This window comes from Oncorhynchus clarkii, chromosome 25 (assembly GCF_045791955.1).
Source record: "Oncorhynchus clarkii lewisi isolate Uvic-CL-2024 chromosome 25, UVic_Ocla_1.0, whole genome shotgun sequence".
Classification (NCBI taxonomy): domain Eukaryota; kingdom Metazoa; phylum Chordata; class Actinopteri; order Salmoniformes; family Salmonidae; genus Oncorhynchus; species Oncorhynchus clarkii.
The window spans coordinates 4,616,125-4,629,777 of record NC_092171.1 but is presented as its reverse complement, the minus strand read 5'-3'; the positions used below and the strand labels follow the sequence as shown (position 1 = coordinate 4,629,777).

Genomic DNA, 13,653 nt, shown 5'->3' with positions numbered 1-13,653 from the left:
TCATGTTCTTTTGCTGTTGTTTGCAGCAACTACGGGGTTGGGGAAACACGTGTGGACCTGAATTGTGATAACTGCAGTGGCCAGAACAAGTTTGTGCTCTGGTATTGTGCCTGGCGGACCATGCACAAGCTCCACCGCAGTCTGGACATTCACTTCCTGATCACAGGCCACACCAAGTTTGCCCCCGACTGGTACTTCGGGCCACATCGAGCAGCGCTTCAGAAAGACCAGAGTGAACACTTTGTCTGAGATTGCTAGTGTTGTGAAGGACAGCACTGTGACGGGTCAACATCCCACAGCTGGTTTGCCTGGAGGATGGTACGGTGCTGGTGGAAAGCTATGGCTGGCAACAACACCTGACTCTGCTGCCACAGTTCAAGCAGTACCAGCACTTCAGGTGAATATAATTTCCATTGCATTGTGTGAGGTCATTCTTCTTATCTAAACTTGGGAGGTGAATTGATGTTATGCAAGGTTGTAATGTGTTTTTAAATGGTTTTTGTTATTTCCTGTTTTACAGCTTCGATGCTTTGGAGCCTGGTGTTGTTATCGCGAAGGAGCGTTTGGACTCAGTCGGGACCAGGTTTCAGCTGCTGCACTACGCTGACGTCCTTCCATCCATAGATGGTATGCCTGTACAAGCACCACCTGGACTGGACACAGATAGACAATGTATTTTTCTGAGAAGATCAGTGAGTTTTGCAATGAAGAGGCCATGGACATCATGGCCTGCACCAAAGTCAAGGGCAAGACAGAAACATGCTCTCGGAATATAGATTTTCTTGTTCATGCGTGGTTCAGGCAGACCAGTTCATCACTGGGGGTGAGTTACCAGCCATCAACACTATCTGCAGTGCCTCTATTCACGTTGCTGTTACTATTTATTTTTTATCCTGCTGCTCAGCCACTTTACCCCTTATTGTATGCTTGTTGTATGCACCAGTATCACTGATATGGTTATTGATATTGTTATTGTGCATGCTGTATATTACGTTTTTCTTTCTCTACTGGCATTGACAATTGTTCTTTTTTTATATTAACACTATCTATTTTTGATATTGCTACTATGTCATCTAATATTTATAAAATATTTTTATCTGGACACTTTGTTTACCTGAAATGTTTCCTTTTTGTAGGCTACTACTTTTACCACTTTCCACTACTTACTGTTTAGCACATGACCTCACATGTGAATCATTAAATAGATGGATGGGGCTGGCTTAAGAGGGCGTGAACAATGCTGAATGGTATGCAATTGTGGCTGTTTCAACTTGTCAATTTCAAATGATTTTCTAACAAGTTCTTTTTTCTAACAACAGTTTGAATTGAGGTGTGTTCCGCCTTATTTATTCACATAAAAGTAGGCTATTTCACTTTTGCGGACAATTTAGTTTTTAGGCATTACTGTGCCGGACAAACTTCCCCAAGCACTTCCCCATTATTTCTGCATCTCCAGTCAGAACAGGGCCTGCACAAAGGTTTTCATTTTCCGGCTAGTGCCCGCTTCGCCTTAATTGTTGTTTTTTATTACTACATGATAATAACTTTGGACATGTGGGCATTTCTGTCAAAGTAAGTGCCTTATTACGTTATAATAGTTTCTGTATGTCATTTCGACTGTAGCTCACTGTATGTATGGAGCATAATACATTTTTGTGTATTCCTTATAACCGGGGACACGCAGGGTACCGTTATTAATTTCATAACCTTTATGGTGTTGAACTCAATCGTGCTTATGTAGCTAGCTACATTATTCTATTATTCTATTATTATTCTAGTCAGAGAAGTATTAGCTTTAGTCTTTTGAATTTACCCTGGCCTTATGACCATGGTTTATTTTAATTTGGCCGGTTTAGCACAGCTCTGTTCTGCCCTGCCCCCTTGTGGAGTTCAACAGTTCAACTAGTAGTTTCTTACTGTTATAACTCATATTCGTGATTTTGTCAATGCAATTTATTATTTTTTTAGCAGTGTTATTACGTTTCTTTGTCAAATTATTTTATTTCTATATCCTGATATTGTATTCTAATTACTAATGATTCTTCTTTATTCTGTACTTTGAGAAATCACACACACACAAACAGTACTGAACATTATCTGCCAATATGTGACTCACCACCTTGATTCGGTATTAAGTAGCAAAATTTGAAATTGGGTTTTTTACATTGGATAAAAGTAGAGACTGAGAGCTACACAATGGTATATCATACACTGCATTTTTGAGGAACAATGGGAAAGTAATTATGCTTTGAATGTTGAGAAACTTACTTTTGAGAAAAGGGCCATTGAATGCTTTGGTACCTACTGGAGAGCTCTCCATTGTCTATACCCATTCAGCATTGTTCACACTCTCTTAAGCCAGCCCCATGTGCTAAACAGTGAGTAGTGTAGTAAAGATTACGACTAAAAGTGGTAAAAGTAGGCCTACAATAAGGAAAAATTCCAGGTAAACAGAAAGTGTCTAGATAAAAAAGATTTTTATAAATATTAGATTACACTTACCCAGACATGAGTCATGTGAAAGAAATGCTATAACCCCCAGCCACATCCAGTGGTGGAAAAAGTACTGAATTGTCATACTTGAGTAGGAGTAAAGATATCTTATTAGAAAATGACTGAAGTAAAAGTCACCCAGTAAAATATTACTTGTGTAAAAATACTTAAGTACCAAAAGTAAATAGAATTGCTCAAATGTACTCAAATGTAAAAATAATTTAAAATTTCTTATTAAACCAGACGGCCCAATTGTATTTTTTATTAACGGAAAGCCAGGGGCACACTACAACACTGAGACAATTTACAAACAAATCATTTGTGTTTAGTGAGTCTGCCAGATCAAATGCAGCAGAGATGTTCTCTTCATAAGTGTTTGAAATAGACAATTTTCCCATCATAATGTAACAAGTACTGTTGGGTGTCAGGGAAAATGTATGGAGTAAAAAGGTAATTTACTTTTGGAATGTAGTGAAGTAAAAGTTGCCAAAAATATAAATAGTAAAGTAATGTACAGATACCCCCCAAAAATGATGAAGTAGTACTTTAAAATACACTGCTCAAAAAAAATAAAGGAATACTTAAACAACACAATGTAACTCCAAGTGAATCACACTTCTGTGAAATCAAACAGTCCACTTAGGAAGCAACACTGATTGACAATACATTTCACATGCTGTTGTGCAAATGGTATAGACAACAGGTGTAAATTACAGGCAATTAGCAAGACACCCCCAATAAAGGAGTGGTTCTGCAGGTGGTGACCAGACCACTTTTAAGTTCCTATGCTTCCTGGCTGATGTTTTGGTCACTTTTGAATGCTGGCGGTGCTTTCACTCTAGTGGTAGCATGAGACGGAGTCTACAACCCACACAAGTGGCTCAGGTAGTGCAGCTCATCCAGGATGGCACATCAATGCGAACTGTGGCAAGGTTTGCTGTGTCTGTCAGCGTAGTGTCCAGAGCATGGAGGCGCAACCAGGAGACAGACCAGTACATCAGGAGACGTGGAGGAGGCCGTAGGAGGGAAACAACCCAGCAGCAGGACCGCTACCTCCGCCTTTGTGCAAGGAGGAGCAGGTGGAGCACTGCCCGAGCCCTGCAAAATGACCTCCAGCAGGCCACAAATGTGCATGTGTCTGCTCAAACGGATGGAGAAACAGACTCCATGAGGGTGGTATGAGGGCCCGACGTCCACAAGTGGGGGTTGTGCTTACAGCCCAACACCGTGCAGGACGTTTGGCATTTGCCAGAGAACACCACGATTGGCAAATTCGCCACTGGCACCCTGTGCTTTTCACAGATGAAAGCAGGTTCACACTGAGCACGTGACAGACGTGACAGTCTGGAGACGCCGTGGAGAACGTTCTGCTACCTGCAACATCCTCCAGCATGACCGGTTTGGCGGTGGGTCAGTCATGGTGTGGGGTGGCATTTCTTTGGGGGCCCGCACAGCCCTCCATGTGCTCGCCAGAGGTAGCCTGACTGCCATTAGGTACCGAGATGAGATCATCAGACCCCTTGTGAGACCATATGCTGGTGCGGTTGGCCCTGGGTTCCTCCTAATGCAAGACAATACTAGAACTCATGTGGCTGGAGTGTGTCAGAAGTTCCTGCAAGAGGAAGGCATTGATGCTATGGACTGGCTCGCCCGTTCCCCAGACCTGAATCCAATTGAGCACATCTGGGACTTCATGTCTCGCTCCATAGGGAGGTCATACAGGCACGTGGAGGCCACACACACTACTGAGCCTCATTTTTACTTGTTTTAAGGACATTACATCAAAGTTGGATCAGCCTGTAGTTCCACTTTAATTTTGAGTGTGACTCCAAATCCAGACTTCCATCGGTTGATAAATTTGATTTCCATTGATAGTTTTTGTGTGATTTTGTTGTCAGCACATTCAACTATGTACAGAAAAAAGTACTTAATAAGAATATTTCATTCATTCAGATCTAGGATGTGTTATTTAAGTGTTCCCTTTATTTTTTTGAGCAGTGTATTTTTACACAAATGCCTTCACATCCGTTCATTAGCATACTTTATATACAGTGCCTTGCGAAAGTAAAAATTTTGTAGAAATTTTGTATCCAAATCCGGCTTTAAACTTCTTCACAACAGTATCTCGGACCTGCCTGGTGTGTTCCTTGTTCTTCATGATGCTCTCTGCGCTTTTGACGGACCTCTGAGACTATCACAGTGCAGGTGCATTTATACGGAGACTTGATTACACACAGGTGGATTGTATTTATCATCATTAGTCATTTAGGTCAACATTGGATCATTCAGAGATCCTCACTGAACTTCTGGAGAGAGTTTGCTGCACTGAAAGTAAAGGGGCTGAATAATTTTGCACGCCCAATTTTTCAGTTTTTGATTTGTTAAAAAAGTTTGAAATATCCAATAAATGTCGTTCCACTTCATGATTGTTGTTGATTCTTCACAAAAAAATACAGTTTAATATATTTATGTTTGAAGCCTGAAATGTGGCAAAAGGTCGCAAAGTTCAAGGGGGCCGAATACTTTCGCAAGGCACTGTACTATTACACACACACTTATCACATAGTATTCCATACATAGGTTAAGGCCATGCAACCTGAGTGAGGTGCACATGTCCAGTACATATACAGATACATGCACCATATACAGTGCCTTGCGAAAGTATTCGGCCCCCTTGAACTTTGCGACCTTTTGCCACATTTCAGGCTTCAAACATAAAGATATAAAACTGTATTTTTTTTGTGAAGAATCAACAACAAGTGGGACACAATCATGAAGTGGAACGACATTTATTGGATATTTCAAACTTTTTTAACAAATCAAAAACTGAAAAATTGGGCGTGCAAAATTATTCAGCCCCCTTAAGTTAATACTTTGTAGCGCCACCTTTTGCTGCGATTACAGCTGTAAGTCGCTTGGGGTATGTTTCTATCAGTTTTGCACATCGAGAGACTGAATTTTTTTCTCATTCCTCCTTGCAAAACAGCTCGAGCTCAGTGAGGTTGGATGGAGAGCATTTGTGAACAGCAGATTTCAGTTCTTTCCACAGATTCTCGATTGGATTCAGGTCTGGACTTTGACTTGGCCATTCTAACACCTGGATATGTTTATTTTTGAACCATTCCATTGTAGATTTTGCTTTATGTTTTGGATCATTGTCTTCTTGGAAGACAAATCTCCATCCCAGTCTCAGGTCTTTTGCAGACTCCATCAGGTTTTCTTCCAGAATGGTCCTGTATTTGGCTCCATCCATCTTCCCATCAATTTTAACCATCTTCCCTGTCCCTGCTGAAGAAAAGCAGTCCCAAACCATGATGCTGCCACCACCATGTTTGACAGTGGGGATGGTATGTTCAGGGTGATGAGCTGTGTTGCTTTTACGCCAAACATAACGTTTTGCATTGTTGCCAAAAAGTTCAATTTTGGTTTCATCTGACCAGAGCACTTTCTTCCACATGTTTGGTGTGTCTCCCAGGTGGCTTGTGGCAAACTTTAAATGACACTTTTTATGGATATCTTTAAGAAATGGCTTTCTTCTTGCCACTCTTCCATAAAGGCCAGATTTGTGCAATATACGACTGATTGTTGTCCTATGGACAGAGTCTCCCACCTCAGCTGTAGATCTCTGCAGTTCATCCAGAGTGATCATGGGCCTCTTGGCTGCATCTCTGATCAGTCTTCTCCTTGTATGAGCTGAAAGTTTAGAGGGACGGCCAGGTCTTGGTAGATTTGCAGTGGTCTGATACTCCTTCCATTTCAATATTATCGCTTGCACAGTGCTCCTTGGGATGTTTAAAGCTTGGGAAATCTTTTTGTATCCAAATCCGGCTTTAAACTTCTTCACAACAGTATCTCGGACCTGCCTGGTGTGTTCCTTGTTCTTCATGATGCTCTCTGCGCTTTTAACGGACCTCTGAGACTATCACAGTGCAGGTGCATTTATACGGAGACTTGATTACACACAGGTGGATTGTATTTATCATCATTAGTCATTTAGGTCAACATTTGATCATTCAGAGATCCTCACTGAACTTCTGGAGAGAGTTTGCTGCACTGAAAGTAAAGGGGCTGAATAATTTTGCACGCCCAATTTTTCAGTTTTTGATTTGTTAAAAAAGTTTGAAATATCCAATAAATGTCGTTCCACTTCATGATTGTGTCCCACTTGTTGTTGATTCTTCACAAAAAAATACAGTTTTATATCTTTATGTTTGAAGCCTGAAATGTGGCAAAAGGTCGCAAAGTTCAAGGGGGCCGAATACTTTCGCAAGGCACTGTATTTATGTGGTGAACACTTGATACGGTCATATGATATTGTGGTATGTCACAAAATCATGTTACGACCACACGTCAAAATACATTTTATATATCAATATTTTGCTAAGTCTTGCTAAGATGTAAACGGTACAGTCAAATGGTTACTTGCATTTTCAGAAATAGATAGTGTCAATATCAATCAAATAATATACAGTATGCACAAGAGCAATATCAGTGATAGATGAGTTGTTATATGCATACAATCAGGGGTAAAGTGGAAGCAGAATAAAATAAAACAGTAGCAGCAACATATGGCGTGCGTGTTAGGAGAGAGTCGTGAATAGAGGCACTGCAGATAGTGCTGATGACTGGTCCGTCCAAACCACGCATGAAAACGGGAATCTATATTCGGAGAGCCTGTTTGTCCTGCCTCTGACTATGGTGCAGGGCATATTGATGTCCATAGCCTTAGTCGCAAAACTCCCCAATCTTCTCAAAAAGATACATTTGTTAGGTTGTGTCCAGTTTAGGTGGTGCATGTACAGGCAGACCATCTATGGGAGGAAGGGTGTCAGCATTTCGACAACACCAGTCTCCAGAGCATCGAAGCTGCTAAACAGGGAACAACAAAATCTGAAGACATTACAACATCAATTCACCTCCCAAGTTTATATAAGAAGAATAACCTCATACAATGCAATGAAAATGATTTTCACCTGAAGTGCTGGTACTGCTTGATCTGTGGTACAGAGTCAGGTGTTGTTGCCAGCCGTAGCTTTCCACCAGCACCGTACCATCCTCCAGTCCAACCAGAGGTGGGATGTTGACCCCTGTCACAGTGCTGTCCTTCACAACACCATCAATCTCAGACAAAGTGTTCACTCTGGTCTTGAGGAGGTCCAAGCACCAGTCAGGGCAAACATGGTGTGGCCTGTGATCAGGCAGTGAAGGTCCAAACTGTGGTGGAGCTTGTGCATGGTTCGCCAGGCACAATACCAGAGCACAAACATGTTCTTGTTTTGTCCACTGCAGTTATCACAATTCAGGTCCAGACTTGTTTCCCCAACTCCGTAGTTGGTGAAGAAATGGTGCATGTAGTTGATAACTGCGCTGCTGCCTTTGCTGGATGACGTGCCTTCCTCAATCAAGTAGTTGACTTGTGGTATTCCTACTCAGGACCTCAGACTGGGACGAAGGTTCACCTTCAAACAGGACAATGACCTTAAGCACACAGCCAAGACAACGCAGGAGTGGCTTCGGGACAAGTCTCCGAAGGTCCTTGAGTGGCCCAGCCAGAGACCAAACATGAACCCGATCGAACATCTCTGGAGAGACCTGAAAATAGCTGTGCAGCATCTCTCTCCATCCAACCTGACAGAGCTTGAGAGGATCTGCAGAGAAGAATGGGAGAAGAGCCCCAAATACAAGTGTGCCAAGCTTGTAGCGTCATACCCAAGAACACTCAAGGCTGTAATTGCTGCCAAAGGTGCGTCAACATAGTACTGAGTAAAGGGTCTGAATACTTATGTAAATATAATATTTCAGTTTTTGCTGTTAGAAACCCGTTTTTGCTTTGTCATTAAGCGTTATTATGTGTAGATTGATGGGGGGGGGGAAACGATTTAAGCCATTTTTTATTAAGGCTGTAATGTAACAAAATGTGGAAAAAGTTAAGGGGTCTGAATACTTTCCAAATAAACTGTATGTTATTGTGTCACTCACTGTTAATACATTGTTGTTACCAGATGGAAAAGACTGCTCGCTGACTTTTGTGGCACATGGACTGAGGAAGGCTTGTGTTCAGGGGCACAGTGGTAATCAAGGCTGCATCAAACGTGTTCCTCCTGCATTGATGATTGTGAACTGCAACACTTTTCCATTCATCAGAAGAGTTACATAATCGTGTGTCTCTTTCTGCAGGGTTAGTGTTTGATGTACTGGCCCCTTGCCTTTCCTCCTGCAAGAGGTGTGGCAGAGAGGGTGTGCTGGAAGCTGCTGGAGAGCGTATTCACTGGGCTGGTGCAGGCTGTCAAAAGGTAAGGGAAGGGGAGATAGCTAGAGGTTATAAAAAGGTGTCAAACTGTCTGCATCTCTTTCTCTCGTAATGTAAGTGTTATTTTTCCTCTAGGCCTGACAGAGGACCAGGATCATGGGGAACCTGGTGTTAAAGAACAAAAAGCCTGTGTTTGTCATCACCCATAAACTACTGCTGCTCCAATACAAGTATGAGGTGAGACGTTGAACTGGGCAGTCAGTCATTCATTCAACTTCATTCCCAGAATTGTGTTTGGGAATGAACTTGTACAGGTGAGTGTACACCGAAGTCTTTAGTGTTGTGATGATATGTGTATTTATGACAATGTTGTTGATTGTGTGTGTGTCCAGGTGCTGCGGTCACTGTGCCAGGCCTGAGGCAGACCCCTTCGGGAGCAGCAGCTCTATGTGAGCTGGGGTCTGCTGCTGTATGTGGAACTACAGAGTGATGCAGAGCTCAATTACACCCCCCAACACTACGGCATAGTATTGTCACATGATCAGAGCTGTTCACACTACTTTTTGACCTCTCCGCCTCCGGGTTGTATTGAAAAATGTTTTTCAGAGGAAAACGACTGTGTGTTTTGTTATGGAAAGTATCCATGTAGTCCTGACTTGTTGAAGTCTGTTTTCTTCTGTTTGGTGCCTAATAATGACGACCCTCATGTCTTTTCCCCTGTCAGAGCTGCTGCAGTTCATGCTGGGAGAGATTCAGAGCCACATGGACAGCAGCGTAGTGTGTGTGAGGGGCATGGTGGTGGGGAAGTGTCTCTGCTCCTGCATGGACATCAGAGCCAAGCTCAAATTGGAGGTACAGTACAGTTTGGCACCTTACCCAAGGTTTTGGGTGCATCACAATAGTCTGAAGTGGCTCACTGTCAATATATTCTGTTCTCTGCTCATACTGATCTGAATGAACTGGACGTGTGAAAACAAATACCATAATACACCTATCTCCATATCAGATCAGTGCAAGAAAGAAAGAAAGGAGATAGAGGAAGCCACTGTAGACTATTGAGGGGCACCCCTACAGTAGGCTATGACTGCCTTCTCATGTGTGTTCAGTCTTTCTTTCCCTCAGGAGGAGGAGATCAAGGAGCTGCTCTCACTGATTGACATAGAAACGGAGCCACATGATGACAGATTGTATCTTCCTCGAGAGGTCAAAGGGCAGACTGTACCCTCTCAGGCAGTATTATGCAAGGGTGATTCAGTTGCCCAGAAATCAGGAGATGACTCAGAGCTGGATAGGTAAGAGATAGCATAATCAAAACCCCTAACACTCTGTAATACCTTTTGTTATACACTACATTTATTAATATAATGTTGTCTGTGAGACAGAAGTTTTATATTTAATTCAAATCATTACAACTTAATTAATCTTCCCACGGGCAGTTAAGAAGTCCTTTTAGTCCTTAAAAAAACGGACATGAGTTACGTCTGGTTAGTTCAGCCATTCCTATGGGGATAAATGCCGAAAACAAGGTCTGAGGTTAACACAGGCTTAGGAAATCTTATACTTAACCTTCATGAATTATGAAGCCTTTATTTTTTTTATACCATTATTTAACTAGGCAAGTCAGTTAAGAACAAATTCTTAATTTCAATGACGGCCTAGGAACAGTGGGTTAACGAGAGATTTGTACCTTGTCAGCTCGGGGATTCGAACTTGCAACCTTTCGGTTACTAGCCCAACACTCTAACCACTAGGCTACCCTGCCGCCCCTTTATGTGCTTTTTATGATTATATAATAAAGATTATCTCATAGAACAAAACATGGTTTAGATCGTCAATATTTGTCACCATAGCGGTTCAGCTCGTAAGCAAAAGGGAATATGTTCTATCATCTACATTAGTGCAAATTGTTCATCTACATTCATGTATTTCTCGCCCCTTTTGGCTTTATGAAAAATATTGGCATGCGCTGTCAACTGTGGGACCTTGTATAGACAGGTGTGTGCCTTTCCAAATCATGTCCAATCAATTGAATTTACCACAGGTGGACTCCAATCAAGTCGTAGAAACATCTCAAAGATGCTCAATGGAAACAGGATGCACCTGAGCTCAATTTCAAGTCTCATAGAAAAGGGTCTGAATACATATGTAAATAAGGTATAGTTTTAAAAAAAAAAATCTATACATTTGCAAACAATTTTAAACCTGTTTTCGCTTTGTCATTATGGGGTATTGTGGGTAGATTGATGAGGGAAAAAATTATTTAATAAGGTTGTAACGTAACAAAATGTGGAAAAAGTCAAGGGGTCTGAATAATTTCCGAATGTACTGTATAGGTCTCTCCATGTACTGTATGGGTCGAAGATGTACATTTACATTTATCAATGCTCTCTGTATTTGACTGACATGTTGAATGATTGATCCATTCATGCTTCCGGCCCTTCATCTCTACCCAGCCGTCCTATCCTCTGAGGACCCAGTGAGGATGGAGCTCTGTCAGAGAGCTGTTGAGAGACTGGTTAGGGAGAACACTTCTACAGCCAGTGAGGTCACATGGTTTAGATGGTCAATATTTGTCACCATAGCGGTTCATCTTATAAGCAAAAGGGAATATGTTTCATCATCTACAGTATGTTAATTTACACATTAGTGCAAATTGTTCACCTATATTAATGTGTTTCTCGCCCCTTTTGGCTTTATGAAAAATATTGTCCCCTCAGGCACACACATTTGTTCTTTGTTATTATGAAAGTAATTTGTGTGAATGTAATTTGTGTGAATGTACAACGCTAGGCCAATTGTGCATCCCTCCACGGACCTCCCAGTCACTGCCAGCTGCGACAGAGCGCAAACCCAGAGTCTCTGGTGGCACAGCTAGCGCTGCAGTGCCCTAGACCACTGCAACACCTGGGAGGCAAGATACCTTTTAATAGAAAATGACAAGTAAAAGTGAGTCACCCAGTAAAATACTAATTGAGTGAAAATCTAAAAGTATTTGGTTTTAAATATACTTAAGTATTAAAAGTAAAATGCATTTTCTAAAATATACTTAAGTATATACTATATACTCAAAAGTAAAAATCATTTCAAATTCCTTATATTAAGCAAACCAGACGGCACTATTTTCTTGTTTTTTAATTTACGCATAGCCAGGGACATACTCCAACACTCAGACATAATTTACAAACTAAGCATGTGTGTTTAGTGAGTCCCCCAGATCAGAGGCAGTAGAGATGATGGGGGATGTTCGCTTGATAAGTGCATGAATTGGACTATTTTCTTGTCCTAATAAGCATTCAAATGTAACTACTACTTTTCGGTCTTAGAAAAAATGTATGGAGTAAAAATAACATTTTCTTCAGGAATGTAGTGAAGTAAAAGTTGTCAAAAATATAAATAGTAAATAGTACAGATACAGGTACAGATACCCCAAAAAACGACTTAAGTAGTACTTTAAAGTAGTTTTACTTAAGTACTTTACACCACTGATTTTAACTGAAAAGTGATACCGAACTTACACAGAGTGTACAAAACATTAACAATATCTTCCAAATATTGGTTGCACCCCCCCCCCCCCAATTCACCCTCTAAATGGCCCACATACACAATCGTCTCAAGGCTTAAAAATCCTTCTTTAACCTTCTTTAACAATTTTGATAGGTGGAAGAAACATACTGAATTTATACTGTTTTTCATACTAAGATGGACCAAGATATGTTGGTGTTTCACTTATTTGTTCATTGATTTTGCATGAGTTGGATGATTGGTTGGTGCATTGGTTTTCCACTATGTTGATGCCATTGACCAAAAGAGTAAGAATAGGATGCAATGTCCAACCCAAAATATAAGCTTGTTTTACTCCACTGTTTGTAAACAATATAATTGTACAAATAAATTCTCAGTTGGTTGCATAAATAATGAAGATTACAAAAAAAAAATGTTTGTTTTTGTGTGAATGCAACAGCTCTAAGTGGTCAAGCTGAGATTTATTGACCAATTCTGAAACATGTACCTGTTTTTTTTTTCTCAAAATACACAAAATCCCCTGTACACACACACACACACACTACACACACAGCCCCAGTCAAAAGCTTGGACACACCCACTCATTTTCGACATTGTAGAACAGCGAAGACACCAAAACAACACACATGGAACCATGCAGCAACCAAAAAACTACCAAACCAATCAAAATACACTCTACATTTGAGACTCCTCAAAGTAGCCCCCAAAAGCTTCTTATATGAATCATCTTTATTAGCCTACACTATGCCAGTTTATACCTAAGCTATTTTTGACGGAGCGTCAGGTCAAGGTTCTTATGTTGAACTAACATGCATAAGAAAGTGTTAACAATCTCAGTAAATTGGATCGCGGACAGACATTTTTGATAATTATATTTACCTTACTCCAAGTGTAGCAGAGCTTCTTAAAACTACTCCTATACCACGATTTTTCGAACCCTTGCACGGCTCAGAGTCGATAGATAGCCCAATTCCGTTATAAGACCGCTTAAAAATGTCTCACCATAAATGCGTTGTAAATTTAAGTATACCCACTTAGGTATTCCAGTTTCGTAGCCTTCTTAGTTCAAATATCGAATTGACCAGTTCTCAAAAGAAAGTAGAACTGTGATCAAAATCCACCGGGTAACTTTTAACGCATAGGAACATTTGTTGGAGATTCTTCAGGGCACAAAGCAGTCCTCATAAGCACATGCAGTCCAAAATCACTCCGCTTCTCAACCGTCGGCGCTGAATCTGTGCCTTTTCTGTTACGCCTCTTATTGCTTTACACGGTTCTCAGTCCCACGTAGGTTGTTGGAATCTTCGAACATGTGAAACTGTATAAGGTGTCAAAATAAGTCCCCGCTCTCCATATACACTACACCGCTCATCCTCTCGCGTCTCTAA

The 13,653-nt window shown here is 41.1% G+C and overlaps 1 protein-coding gene across 1 annotated transcript in view; it reads right to left on the bottom strand.

The window, feature by feature from the left end:
- The window catches only part of LOC139383484 (MAM domain-containing glycosylphosphatidylinositol anchor protein 1-like), a 297,322-nt gene extending 284,005 nt beyond the window's left edge, over positions 1 to 13,317 (bottom strand). Inside the window, exon 1 of the mRNA XM_071128041.1 lies at positions 13,145 to 13,317. The gene's annotated coding sequence lies outside the window, so the exon portion shown is untranslated. The remainder of the gene's footprint in view (positions 1 to 13,144) is intronic.
- Positions 13,318 to 13,653: the final 336 nt, after the last annotated feature.